The following is a 13,899-nucleotide window of genomic DNA, read 5'->3' as shown; positions in this document are numbered from 1 at the left end:
GGACATGTAAATACACGGTTAATGCTTTCCAGGCTGGCGAAGGTTAACAATGCTGTGCTAACGACGCCATTGAAGCTAACTTAGCAACTTAGCAACGGGACCTCACAGAGCTATGCTAAAAACATTAGCGCTCAACCTACGCCAGCCAGCCCTCATCTACTCATCAACACCCGTGCTCACCTGCATTCCAGCGATCGGCAGAAGGACGAAGGACTTCACCCGATGCGTTTGGCGGCCCAGAGACGTAGGAAGTCAAGGTGAGGTCGGCGGCTAGCGCGGCTAGCGCTCCAACAAAGTCCTCCTGGTTGTGTTGCTGTAGTCCGCTGCTAATACACCGATCCCACCTACAACTGTCTTCTTTGCAGCCTTCATTGTTCATTAAACAAATTGCAAAAGATGTCCAGAATACTGTGGAATTATGAAATTAAAACAGAGCTTTTTGTATAGGATTCTACGGGTACCATAACTTCCGTTACTCTGACTTCGTCACGCGCATACGTCATCATACCGTGACGTTTCAGCCGGATATTTCCCGGGAAGTTTTAAATGTCACTTTATAAGTTAACCCGGCCGTATTGGCATGTGTTGCAATGTTAAGATTTCATTATTGATAAATAAACTATTAGACTGCGTGGTCGGTAGTAGTGGCTTTCAGTAGGCCTTTAAGAAAGTCAATGACTTCACTATAAAAGTGTGCGACATTGTTATCACCAGGAAAGATGAGGTCACCTACCTAGGTTCCATTCTAGAGGCTAATCTTTCCTGTGATGAAATGGCAACCAAGGTAATCAAAAAGGTTAACCAACGAACACAATTTCTCTACAGAATCTCCTCTCTGGTCAACAAAAGCACCTTGAGGATTCTGGCGGGAACTCTCGTTCAACCCTTTTTCGATTACACATGCATGCACTTCCTGGTACCCTAGCACCTCCAAAACCCTCAAATCTAAACTCCAAACATCCCAGAACAAGCTAGTCAGATTACTTCTAGACCTCCACCCCAGATCACACGTCACTCCTACCCACTTCTCCAAAGTGGGCTGGCTCAGGGTGGAGGACAGAGTAAAACAACTTGCACTGAGCCTAGTCTATAAAATCTGCTACACCTCCCTGATACCGAAGTACATGTCAAACTACTTCCTTAATGTAAATGACCGCCATAACCACAACACCAGGGGGAGCTCCACTAACCACGTTAAACCCAGATTCCGAACTAACAAAGGTCTTAACTCATTCTCTTTCTATGCCACATCAATGTGGAATGCACTCCCAACAGGTATAAAAGAAAGGGCATCTCTATCCTCCTTCAAAACCGCAATAAAAGTTCACCTCCAGGCAGCTACAACCCTAAACTAACACCCTCCCCGGATTGCTAATAATCAAATGTAAACAATCAAATGCTGATACTTTTTTCTTATGCCTTCTGATCTCTCTCTCTCTCTCTCTCTCTCTCTCTCTCTCTCTCTCTCTCTCTCTCTCTCTCTCTCTCTCTCTCTCTCTCTCTCTCTCTCTCTCTATGTCCACTACTTGCTGTCCATATCCTACCAAGTCAGACCTACACTGTTCCAATATCCATTTCTCTGTTCTCAATTGTTGATGACTGATGATAACAACCAAACCACTGTGCAACCTACTAATAAAAGTCTCAATCAATCAATCAATGACGGCGATTAGTGGCATATTCCCAAGATACAGAAGATCGAGGAGGCAACGTGCAGGTAAAAGTATTTAATGTAGCTAAAAAACAAACAAAGATGACTGCGGCTGGAAAGGCACCAAAGCATAGGGAGGGCTATGCAAAAACGAAAACGAAATGCTGGAAGTAGGGCTGGGCGATATGGCCTTTTTATAATATCTCGATATTTTTAGGCCATGTCACGATACACGATATATATCTCGATATTTTGCCTTAGCCTTGAATGAACACTTGATGCATATAATCAAAGCAGTATGATGATTCTATGTGTCTCCATTAAAACATTATTGTTCATAATGCATTAATATATGCTCATTTTAAACTTTCATGCAGAGAGGGAAACCACAACTAAGTCAATCTACCAACACTGTATTTATTAAACGGTTATTAAGCAGTGGCACAAACATTCATGTCATTTCAAAACAGAAAGTGCAAGATTGTCAGAGACATTTTAAAACAAGCTATGAGTGCACTTTTGTGCATGATGTCACTAAGATGACTTTTCAAAACAACACTAAATTAAGGTGTACTTTTTGTACAGAACGCCACTTCAATAGTTTAAAACAAATAAAGTGCACTTTTGTGCATGATGTCCAGTGTTTCCCACACATTCATTTATTTGTTGCGGCCCGCCACGAAAGAATTAAGGCCTCCACAAATAGATTTATTTATTAAAAATGTTATTGAAAATAAAAAATTTTTTTTGTCCTGTCCAGCTTCTCAGGCAAATCATATAGTTGATGTAGATGCCCATATAGGCTGTTCAGATTTACTTTACAAAAGAGAAGTGTAGGATCAAGATTTTTGGAGCTCTTTGTTCAGTGGATCAAGCTTTGTGTCTATCTACCACCACTACTGTTTTCTGTTTATTTGTTACTGACTGTGGCAGGACACCTCTGCCTCTGTTTCACTTTATGTTGCTGGTAAATAATATGGTTGTAGTAGTAGGCTAAAGTTAAATTATTTAGTATGCACTAATTAAAGGGGCAGAGCTTTGAAAGACATTTTAGCTTTTATATTTTTATAAGATATATTTTTTGTAAGAACCACAATTAATAAATATATTTCAGTGAATAACTTATTGTTCAAATCTGTATATAAATATGTACATAAAGTGTTGTAATTATATTGTAAAATGGATGGATGGATGTTTAAAACAAAACTGTTATTATTACTTAGTAAGTATACATTTTTTTAGCCTTTTTAGAGAAAATCATATCATTGTAGTAAATTATGCAAATTACTCGATGTCATGGTGACCACGACCATGGCCACGCCCATAGCCACGCCCCCACCGCCACAGATATCTTGGCAGTTTATGGGAAACACTGATGTCACACAAGATATTTCAATAATTGTCAAATAAAAATGAGCTGCATAATAGGAAATCAAATAGTGTACGTCCTTCGCTCTGTGGTAGGTTCCTGTGGACGTTATCTCCTTCTGTTGTTGACTATTTTTTTCATACGGTGTTGATGTGGAAATGGTTTCCACGGCATTTTGTTGGTGTGGCACCGAAAGGAGATGTTGACATGCGGAGTTTCAAGCACTCTTCACTCTCTAGCAGGTGACTTTTCAAATGATGCTACATATTAGCGGTAATGCTACTTTTTGTAGCAACACTTTTGCCCCACACTTGACAAATTACGGTTGTCTGTTCGACATCTTCCCGCTTGAAGCCAAACCACCGCCAGACGATGGACCCCCTGCTGTTTTTCTTGGGAATTAATTATTCCTTCATTTGTTACCAGATTCGCACCTTCTTTCTTTCGTATTACCACTCGCACCACAGCTACCGTTACCCATGCCGCTACCTCTGTGCTCCGCGAGGGCGTATACATACACTACCGTTCAAAAGTTTGGGGTCACATTGAAATGTCCTTATTTTTGAAGGAAAAGCACTGTAGTTTTCAATGAAGATAACTTTAAACTAGTCTTAACTTTAAAGAAATACACTCTATACATTGCTAATGTGGTAAATGACTATTCTAGCTGCAAATGTCTGGTTTTTGGTGCAATATCTACATAGGTGTATAGAGGCCCATTTCCAGCAACTATCACTCCAGTGTTCTAATGGTACAATGTGTTTGCTCATTGGCTCAGAAGGCTAATTGATGATTAGAAAACCCTTGTGCAATCATGTTCACACATCTGAAAACAGTTTAGCTCGTTACAGAAGCTACAAAACTTACCTTCCTTTGAGCAGATTGAGTTTCTGGAGCATCACATTTGTGAGGTCAATTAAACGCTCAAAATGGCCAGAAAAAGAGAACTTTCATCTGAAACTCGACAGTCTATTCTTGTTCTTAGAAATGAAGGCTATTCCACAAAATTGTTTGGGTGACTCCAAACTTTTGAACGGTAGTGTATGTGACGCATACTTGCCAACCCTCCCGTTTTTAGCGGGAGAATCCCGTTATTCAGCACCTCTCCCGACAACCTCCCGGCAGAGATTTTCTCCCGACAAACTCCCGGTATTCAGCCGGAGCTGGAGGCCACGCCCCCTCCAGCTCAATGCGGACCCGAGACTGAGTGGGGACAGCCTATTCTCACGTCCGCTTTCCCACAATATAAATACGCTTGCAAGTTCCAAAACGAATGGAAACAAGAATTTCAGTTCATCCAGGACAGTTCAAAGGGGAAGGGGTATGTTGCCTGTAAATATGTAGAACAGACTTCTCCATTGAACACGGTGGCCGAAATGATTTCTCAGTCATGAACAGAGAAGTTAAACAGGACAATACTGCCATCTAATGGATAGATAATTCAAGTATTTCTTTTATGTAAATAAAATAAATATATATATATAGCTAGAATTCACTGAAAGTCAAGTATTTCATACACATATATATATATATATAATGTATGAAATATATATGAAATACTCGAGTTGGTGAATTCTAGCGGTAAATAACCACGCCCCCAACCACACACACACACACACACACACACACCCCCCCCCCACCCTCCACCTCCCGATATTGGAGGTCTCAAGATTTGCAAGTATGATGTGACGTATTTAAGAAGGTGCGCTTGTTTTATATCTCTGTGATAAGGATAGACAACAGAGTGAGAAGAGCCTGTAGTGTAATGCCTGCAGCTAAAAGCAACTGCTTGATAACGTATACTCGAATATCACGATATAGTCATTTTCTATATCGCACAGAGACAAACCCGCGACATATCGAGTATATCGATATATCGCCCAGCTCTAGCTGGAATGTAGCAAAACCCAGGGCAGGAGGAAAGAGCGTCCACATGAATGATTATCATTCCCAAACAAAGTCCCGACAAAGAATGGTGGCTCACACTCAACTTAAATAGTCTTAATCACCAACAGAAAACAGGTGAGGGGAAAAGTGCTTGAAGACATGTGTACAGTAGTTATGAAAAAACACCAACACAACAGGAAGTGCCACCAAAATAAGAGCGCAAGACAGGAACACGCACTAAACACAGACGAACACCGACAAAACCCAACATAAAGGCACGGACTGGTGTAACCAGCCGTGACAATCCTAAGCCTATTACTTTTAAATCTCATCAAACAACGAAAACACAGGTATTAATAATAATAACAATAATAATTGGTTATTTTTTATGTAGTTCATTATTCTGTCACACTGGTGGTGGTAAACCACATGTGTAGCCACAGCTGCCCTGAGGTAGACTGATGGAAATTTGCTTAGGAACTTTTCACCAACTGCCTCTGCAACCAACACCAAACATTGATTCACATTTATATACCCGTGTGGGCAGCACTGGAGCCTACAGTAGGGAAGGGATTCATATGGCCTCATTCCCGGGTGGCTTTGGCGTGAGAGGAAGGTGGAGGGTTAATAATTTTGTAATGCAGTTTGCAGAAAATGATGGAAAGTGCCACTCCACATAGTAACAGACGCTGTGGTCAAAGTTGGAATTGCCTCAAAAACATTTTAGGATATTTAACATTTTACTGCCGTCTGGCAGCTAAAGTGGATACTGCACCCCCTAAATCGTCACGTTTCATGTGTCGGGTAAACCGTGACAAATGGGTCCATATGGTGGGTGAAATGTCTTGGCCAAGTACACAAGAGCAATGACTGGGATGGAGGACGCTAAGCCCGAACCATCAACCTTCCGGTTTCTGGATTACCTGCTGAACCTCCTGAGCCACTACCACCCTGAGGTAGTGACCTATTTATTTGCTAAATCAGTAAAATAACTGCTCCAACATATCAAAATATAGTATAACTACATCTGAGGAACTCAAGGGGATTGTTTACCAGAATAGCAGAGCATTTTGACATTGACCAAAAGTTCTGCTCAAAGTTTTTTCTTTTTAGAGGAAAGTTTTTTTCCCTCTGTTGCCTTGCTCATATGGTTCAGCTGGTGCTCTAAATACAAAATCTAAAAGTAACACTAAGTCTTCTCCATAAGCAAAGTGTCTTTTGCGTGCAATTTTAACATTTTTCTGTCTGAAGACAGTGATTGGCTTAGTTGAGAACTACAATTTAGTAGGGATGTGAATATTTGGGCACCTAACAATTCGATACGATTCCAATTTCTGGGGTGACAATTGAACTCAAAGTCGATTCTCGATTCAAACTGATTCTCGCAATGTATTATTTGCTATATTAATCATAACAAAACTTTTTGAAAACAGGTTACAGGTTTGAAAAGCTTCTTCTGGTTGCAAAGAGATGGCTTAAAAACGTTGTGTTTTAAAAAATGTATTATATATATATAATATATATATATATATATATACAGTATATATGTATATATATACATATATATACATATATAATTAGGAGTGTAACGGTACACAAAAATTTCGGTTCGGTACGTACCTCGGTTTAGAGGTCACGGTTCGTTTCATTTTCGGTACAGTAAGAAAACAACAACATATACATTTTTTGGTTATTTATTTACCAAATGTGTAAACAATGGCTTTATCCTTTTAACATTGGGAACACTATAATAATTCTGCCCACGTTAATCAACATTAAACGGCCTCAAGTGGTTGCTCAGATTAAATAAAATGACAAAACTTTTCTTCTACATATAAAAAGTGCAACATTAAACAGTTTCAAGTCAACTCATCATGCTTAATTTATTACAGCATTTGGGAAGCCTGTAGTTGATTTTTATTATGTAAATGTTATATTTTTATCAACATGTGATAGCAGGGACCCTGCCATTTAAAACTAGGCTGCTGCATTACTAATGATTAATGTAACTATAGCTGAAAAAATAGTACAATAGCAATAGGAGAGACTATTCATCCCTGAACACCATGGAGTTCATGTAGGCTTAATGATGCAGTTGCAGTTACATTATTATATCAACTATCAGAGACAGAAACTCTTCATTTAACATAATGTCCCTTTTTGCTGCTTCAACACAGCTCAATCAACACAGAAAAAGGTCAAGTGAAATAACAGACAGACAGGGCTTTGCTGTCCGTAACACACGCACCCACACACACACACACACCGCAAAATTGAGCTAACGTTACGCTAAAAGCGAATTAGCCTTCACCTCAAGCCAGGACTGCGAGCGAGCTGAGCTGCCTTTTATATTTCTAGAAGGTCAACGGGCTCATAGTGATGTTACTAGTAGTTGACTGGGAGGTTTTTATTATAATTTGGGGAGAGTCCGCTGCCTGATGCTTACCTGCTAAACGCTAAGCACTGACTATATACGCTCTGAAAACGCACTGCAGATTGGCTGTTACCGCTCTGAATACGCACTGCTGATTTGCTGTTACCGCTCTGTTTGTAACCAATCAGATGGTTGTGTAGGTGGGACAATGCTGGGTGCTGTGTAGAGTACAGACAGAGGCAGAAGGAAGCGGAGGCAGCTACTTAATATGTTCGTGTGGAAACTCTTTCGGTACACCTTCGAACCGAACCGAAACCCCCGTACCGAAACGGTTCAATACAAATACACGTACCGTTACACCCCTAATATATATACATATATATATGTATATATATATATATATGTATGTATGTATGTGTATATATTTTTATATATATATATATATATATATATATATATATATATATATATATATATATATATATATATATATATATATATATATATATATATATATATATATATATATGTATGTATGTATGTATGTATGTATGTATGTATGTATGTATGTATATGTATATATGTATATATATATAATATGTATGTATATATATATATGTGTGTATGTGTGTGTGTATGTATAATATACATATATGTATGTATGTATGTATGTGTATATATATATATATATATATATATATATATATGTATGTATGTATGTATATATAATATACATATATGTGTGTATGTATGTATGTGTATATATATATATATGTATGTAATATATATATATATATATATATATATATATATATATATATATATATATATATATATATATATATATATATATATATATATATATATATATATATATATATATATAATGTATGTATGTATGTGTATATGTATGTATGTATATATTTTATTTATTTTTTCAAATTGATTTATGAATCGATTAAGAATTGGCATAAATAAGAATAGCGATTCGGAACTGAATCGATTTTTTTGTGTACCCCTAGAATTTAGACAGTCTTAAAAAAAACAACACACATGTTGTCGCGCAAAGCCGAACCCGCGGACAAATAATTGTGTTTGTTTTAATGAGAAAAATAGCAAGCGCAATCCATTTAGCATGTTTGCCTTTATGTATAAACACAATATTATACAATATATGCAGATTATCAGAACAAGATGCAAAAGTTATCAGAAAGATGCAATGCGATTTTTCAAACCTGAAACTGTTTGTGGACATTGTTTTTTACATTTTTATTCAGCACGTCTGAGAAGAACGCCAAGGAGGATGTGATCGTGCAGACACATAGACATATTTAGTGTGTTTTGACATATTTAGTAAATACATATCGTCTATCCAGCAATGGCATTTTTCAGCTGCCGGATGACTAATCGGGCGGATTTGGAGGCAGACACATAAGATACAGTACCATACCATATCTCCTATGGAAAAACTCTCAACACTGAATTTTCTTGCGTCTGGAACATTCCATTCACAGTTATAGTGCCGGTGTCTCCCAGAGTAGTTTCTCGTGTGCTGTCCCAAGTGTTGCACATATATGACATACCTGGGATGCAGTAAATGAGACAACACACTTAATTCCTCTTCCTGTGCTCAAGCTACCACTTCTGTAGAAAATTGCAATAATGTTGCTCAAATTCTAACAAGAAACAGCGTGGAGGGCACATTTGTTATGCTAAAAAGTATAATGTGTTGTTTAGATCGCACTGGAAGAGATCTTCTGTACTAGCCAGAAAAGCTAGCGCATATTAGAGTTGGAAAATGATGCCACAGAGGTGCAGGAAAATGACTCTCCATGGTGACAGCCAATATTACATTCAAAATCCTCATAATTAATAGGGTGGTCAACACCACATAGACCTGGGGTCGGGAACGCAAAAAGTTAAAAGAGCCATATTGGACCAAAAACACACAAAAAAAAATCTGTCTGGAGCCGCAAAAAATTAAAAGCCGTATATAGGTCTTATAATGAAAGCAACACATGACGTAAGTGTCTATATCAGCTATAATAGCCTACTATCAAAATGACTATGTGTCGCAGGCTGAAGCAAATCTTTGTTGACAGAAATGTTACATTTTAATATTTATTCTACACATTTTTACAACATTAGAAACCTTTAGTAAATCAGAGGCTACTCGGAAGGTGAGATAACTCTTCTAAATTACTGGCTTTTAATGGCCAAAGGTATAGATGTGTGTGTCCGAGTCAAAGGAAACGGCAGGATGTCTTCTTTTAATAGATTTATTACAATCTTTGGCAAGCTAGATAACATTTGCTGTGGTCTGGAACAACATGGCACACAAACAACTATCTGAAATGCAGCCAATATTACATACAGATCAGTGTTTCCCATAAACTGCCAAGATACCTGTGGCGGTGGGGGCGTGGCTATGGGCGTGGTAACCATGACATCATCGGGTAATTTGCATAATTTACTACAATGATATGATTTTCTCTAAAAAGGCTCAAAAAATGTATACTTACTAATTAATAATAACAGTTTTGTTTTAAACGTCCATCCATCCATCCATCCATCCATCCATCCATCCATCCATCCATCCATTTTACAATATAATTACAACACTTTATGTACATATTTATATACAGATTTGAACAATAAGTTATTCACTGAAATATATTTATTAATTGTGGTTCTTACAAAAAATATATCTTATAAAAATATAAAAGCTAAAATGTCTCTTAAAGCTCTGCCCCTTTAATTAGTGCATACTAAATCATTTAACTTTAGCCTACTACTACAACCATATTATTTACCAGCAACATAAAGTGAAACAGAGGCAGAGGTGTCCTGCCACAGTCAGTAACAAATAAACAGAAAACAGTAGTGGTGGTAGATAGACACAAAGCTTCATCAAACATCTGATCCACTGAACAAAGAGTTCCAAAAATCTTGATCCTACACATCTCTTTTGTAAAGTAAATCTGAACAGCCGATATGGGCATCTACATCAACTATATGATTTGCCTGAGAAGCTGGACAGGACAAAAAAAATAAAAATAAATTAAATATATTTTTAAAAAAACAACCATTTTTTTGTGACGGCCTTAATTCTTTCGTGGCGGCCCGCCACAAATAAATTAATGTGTGGGAAACACTGCAGATAATATGTCATGAGACATGCAAATATAAATTATATTCAAAGAGGATCAAAGTAAATGAAATTAAATGAGCTCAAACATACCTACAAATGAGGCATAATGATGCACATACAGCTATTCTAAATACCCTGATTAGCACTCTTATTTCAAGTCAATAACATCAAGAAAGCGCACCTTTGTGCATTCACGCACAGCATTAAACTTTTGGTGGACAAAATGAAACAAAGGATTGGAAACTGTTGCGTCACAGTCCACACTATGGGAAAGTTCAAGAACTGCCGGAATTAGTAGGACAAAAGGATGTTCACTAAATACTCATATTAAACATATTAAACAGTGGACTTTCTAACAATTGGGAAGGTTTGTCGTCAAACAAAAACTGTACTTAAACAAAAATCTATTTCCATTTTCAATCTTTTTTTAAAAATGCTCCAGGCTACTCACTAGGGCGGCGCTAAAGAGCCGCGGGTTGCTGACCCCCGACTTAGACACTTGTTATTAATTCATGCAGTCATCGATCAACCACAACACACTCACTTATGGTATGTACGCTCTATAAAACACTTATTATTTGGGATCTTAGTATGTCAAGCCCCAAGTTTGTGTATTTATGGCGTCATTGTCCAAAAATTAAGACAAGTGAAAAGACCACTGAAACCAGCTGAAGTATATGTCACATTTTTGTCAAGGAGTCCTAGACCTTGTCGTCTACATTCTGATAAACCTGCATTAAGTTGCAGCAATATCCTTGTTTTCTGTATAAAAGGCACAGGCTGGTGATGTCAGATATAAAATCAACTGTTAGTCTCTGATGCTGCAAATTTGTGGGATCTCTTTGTGAGAAAGGCTAGAGATTGATTGCAGAGTTTGTTCATGCCACATTCTTAACTTTAAGACCTCCAATCCCCGCGGCCTGCGCTCTGAAAGGTTATTCGGTTCACATTGCAGGCTGGGAGACTGTGCCAGAGTGTTCACCCCTGACCTCTCTATGCTGAATTTGTCTTTAAAAAAGTTAACATTAACAATTCTGTCTTTTGTTTGGGTTCTGCAGAAAATGAGGCGGAAGAGGAGTGGGTGGAAAGAAGGATGGGAGGATTGTAGGAAGCGGATGAACCCGGAGCAGGAGAACACATATGTGGCGCCATTACTGGCTCTCTGGCTGCCTTCCTCCCGTGGCCGCCGGCGGTTGCATTCAAGGGTCCCGGAGCCGGCAGGGGCCAGCCAACATTCGCAGCAGAGTGGGCAGCCGAGGGCCTGGCCCGAGCCAGGAGAGATGCAGGTGAGGCGGACGAGCCGAAGCGCTCATCGCCGCCGGCTAGGAGCCTCTGTGCAGTGAAATCAATACGAAGGAGAGAGGCTAGCAGAGGTTGGCCAGAACTGCCTGCGGGCCTCTCTGAGCCCTGGGACCCAACACTATAGTGTTCCCGCCTCCGTCTCTTTCCTGCTTTTTTTCAACAGTTCTGGCACCGGCCCGGTCCAGCGCCATCACCGTTGCACTCGCCGCCCCACACGCAAATCTTTCAGTGTGGGTTCAGCCTTGAGGGAGTTTTGCCAGGAACATTTTGTCAGAGCCACAGAGGCGGGACGCAAGGTTGGGGGAAAAAAGAACAAGCAAAGACGTGGGAAAAAAACCTTGATTCTACAAACTGTTTGAATAAGGATTCACAGTGAAAGAACGATAAACTAGACGATCCATCCAAGCCCAATACACCTTCATCTCACGGGCCTGGATGAAAGGACAACTTTTTCTCCAATCTGCTTTATCAGACTTTCTCTTTTTTATTGCTTTATATTTTCTGAGCCACACTAAGAGCACCCGCCTTCAGAGGATATGGAAGTGCAGTATTGATCCAGAAGGTGGTGCGGCAAAAAAGGGGGGGCTTTCATGGCTTCCTCTCTCTGGGTGTAAACAGAACCAAAAGTCCACTACTCACTGCTGTATAACCACTAATGAACAGCAGCGAAAGTAAGACTTTCTTTTTTGTTTTGTTTTTTTTACCTGCAATTGAGCTTTATGACTGATCAAGAAGATGTGGCTCAGGACCTAAAGCATCTGAAGACAGAGAGTTCCCACTTTCTGGTGAGTTCCTACACGTCACAACTCTTTTACTTTCGCAAAATTGTCTTATTCTGCATAGGTTTGTTTGCTTCTCGTTGACATTGTTTGATACGGCTATCTTTGAATGAGGATTTTCATTTCTAACTTTTTCAAGAGCAGATCTATTGGCGATCCCCACAAAAAACACTTTTGCGACTTTTTCCACCTTAAAAAAGACTTAAAGGCCTACTGAAATGACATTTTTTTATTTAAACGGGGATAGCAGATCCATTCTATGTGTCATACTTGATCATTTCGCGATATTGCCATATTTTTGCTGAAAGGATTTAGTAGAGAACAACGACGATAAAGATCGCAACTTTTGGTATCTGATAAAAAAAAACCTTGCCCCTTCCAGAAGTAGCGTGACGTAGTCAGTTGATAGCCTCCTCATATTTTCCTATTGTTTTCAATGCAGCTAGAGCGATTCGGACCGAGAAAGCGACGATTACCCCATTAATTTGAGCGAGGATGAAGGATGAGGAACGTTAGAGTGACGGACTAGAATGCAGTGCAAGACATATCTTTTTTCGCTCTGACCGTAACTTAGGTACAAACTGGCCCATTGGATTCCACACTCTCTCCTTTTCCTATTGTGGATCACGGATTTGTATTTGAAACCACCTCGGATACTATATCCTCTTGAAAATGAGAGTCGAGAACGCAAAATGGACATTAACAGTGACTTTTATCTCCACGACAATACATCGACGAAACACTTTAGCTACGGAGCTAACGTGATAGCATCGTGCTTAACTGCATATAGAAACAAAATAAATAAATCCCTGACTGGAAGGATTGACAGAAGATCAACAATACTATTAAACCAGGGACATGTAAATACACGGTTAATGCTTTCCAGCCTGGCGAAGCTTAAAAATGCTGTTGCTAACGACGCCTGTGAAGCTAACTTAGCTACGGAGCTAACGTGATAGCATCGTGCTTAACTGCATATAGAAACAAAATAAATAAATCCTTGACTGGAAGGATAGACAGAAGATCAACAATACTATTAAACCAGGGACATGTAAATACACGGTTAATGCTTTCCAGCTTGGCGAAGCTTAAAAATGCTGTTGCTAACGACGCCATTGAAGCTAACTCAGTATAACGGGACCTCACAGAGCTATGATAAAAACATTAGCGCTCCACCTACGCCAGCCAGCCCTCATCTGCTCATCAACACCCGTGCTCACCTGCGTTCCAGCGATCGACGGAAGGACGAAGGACTTCACCTCGATCATCCGTGCGGTCGGTGACTAGCGTCGGCTAGCGCGTCTGCTATCCGAGTCAAAGTCTTCCTGGTTGTGTTGCTGTAGTCCGCCGCTAATACACCGATCCCACCTACAACTTTCTTCTTTG

At 39.2% G+C, this 13,899-nt stretch overlaps 1 long non-coding RNA gene across 1 annotated transcript in view; it reads left to right on the top strand.

Annotated features, from left to right (window-relative positions):
* LOC133644038 (uncharacterized) overlaps positions 1 to 13,899 on the top strand; it is a 107,543-nt gene that overhangs the window by 40,383 nt on the left and 53,261 nt on the right. Inside the window, exon 3 of the long non-coding RNA XR_009824723.1 lies at positions 11,491 to 12,519. This is a non-coding gene — a long non-coding RNA (uncharacterized LOC133644038). The remainder of the gene's footprint in view (positions 1 to 11,490; positions 12,520 to 13,899) is intronic.

This window comes from Entelurus aequoreus, linkage group LG27, assembly GCF_033978785.1.
Source record: "Entelurus aequoreus isolate RoL-2023_Sb linkage group LG27, RoL_Eaeq_v1.1, whole genome shotgun sequence".
Taxonomy (NCBI): domain Eukaryota; kingdom Metazoa; phylum Chordata; class Actinopteri; order Syngnathiformes; family Syngnathidae; genus Entelurus; species Entelurus aequoreus.
This window is presented reverse-complemented; position numbering and strand designations above follow the sequence as displayed.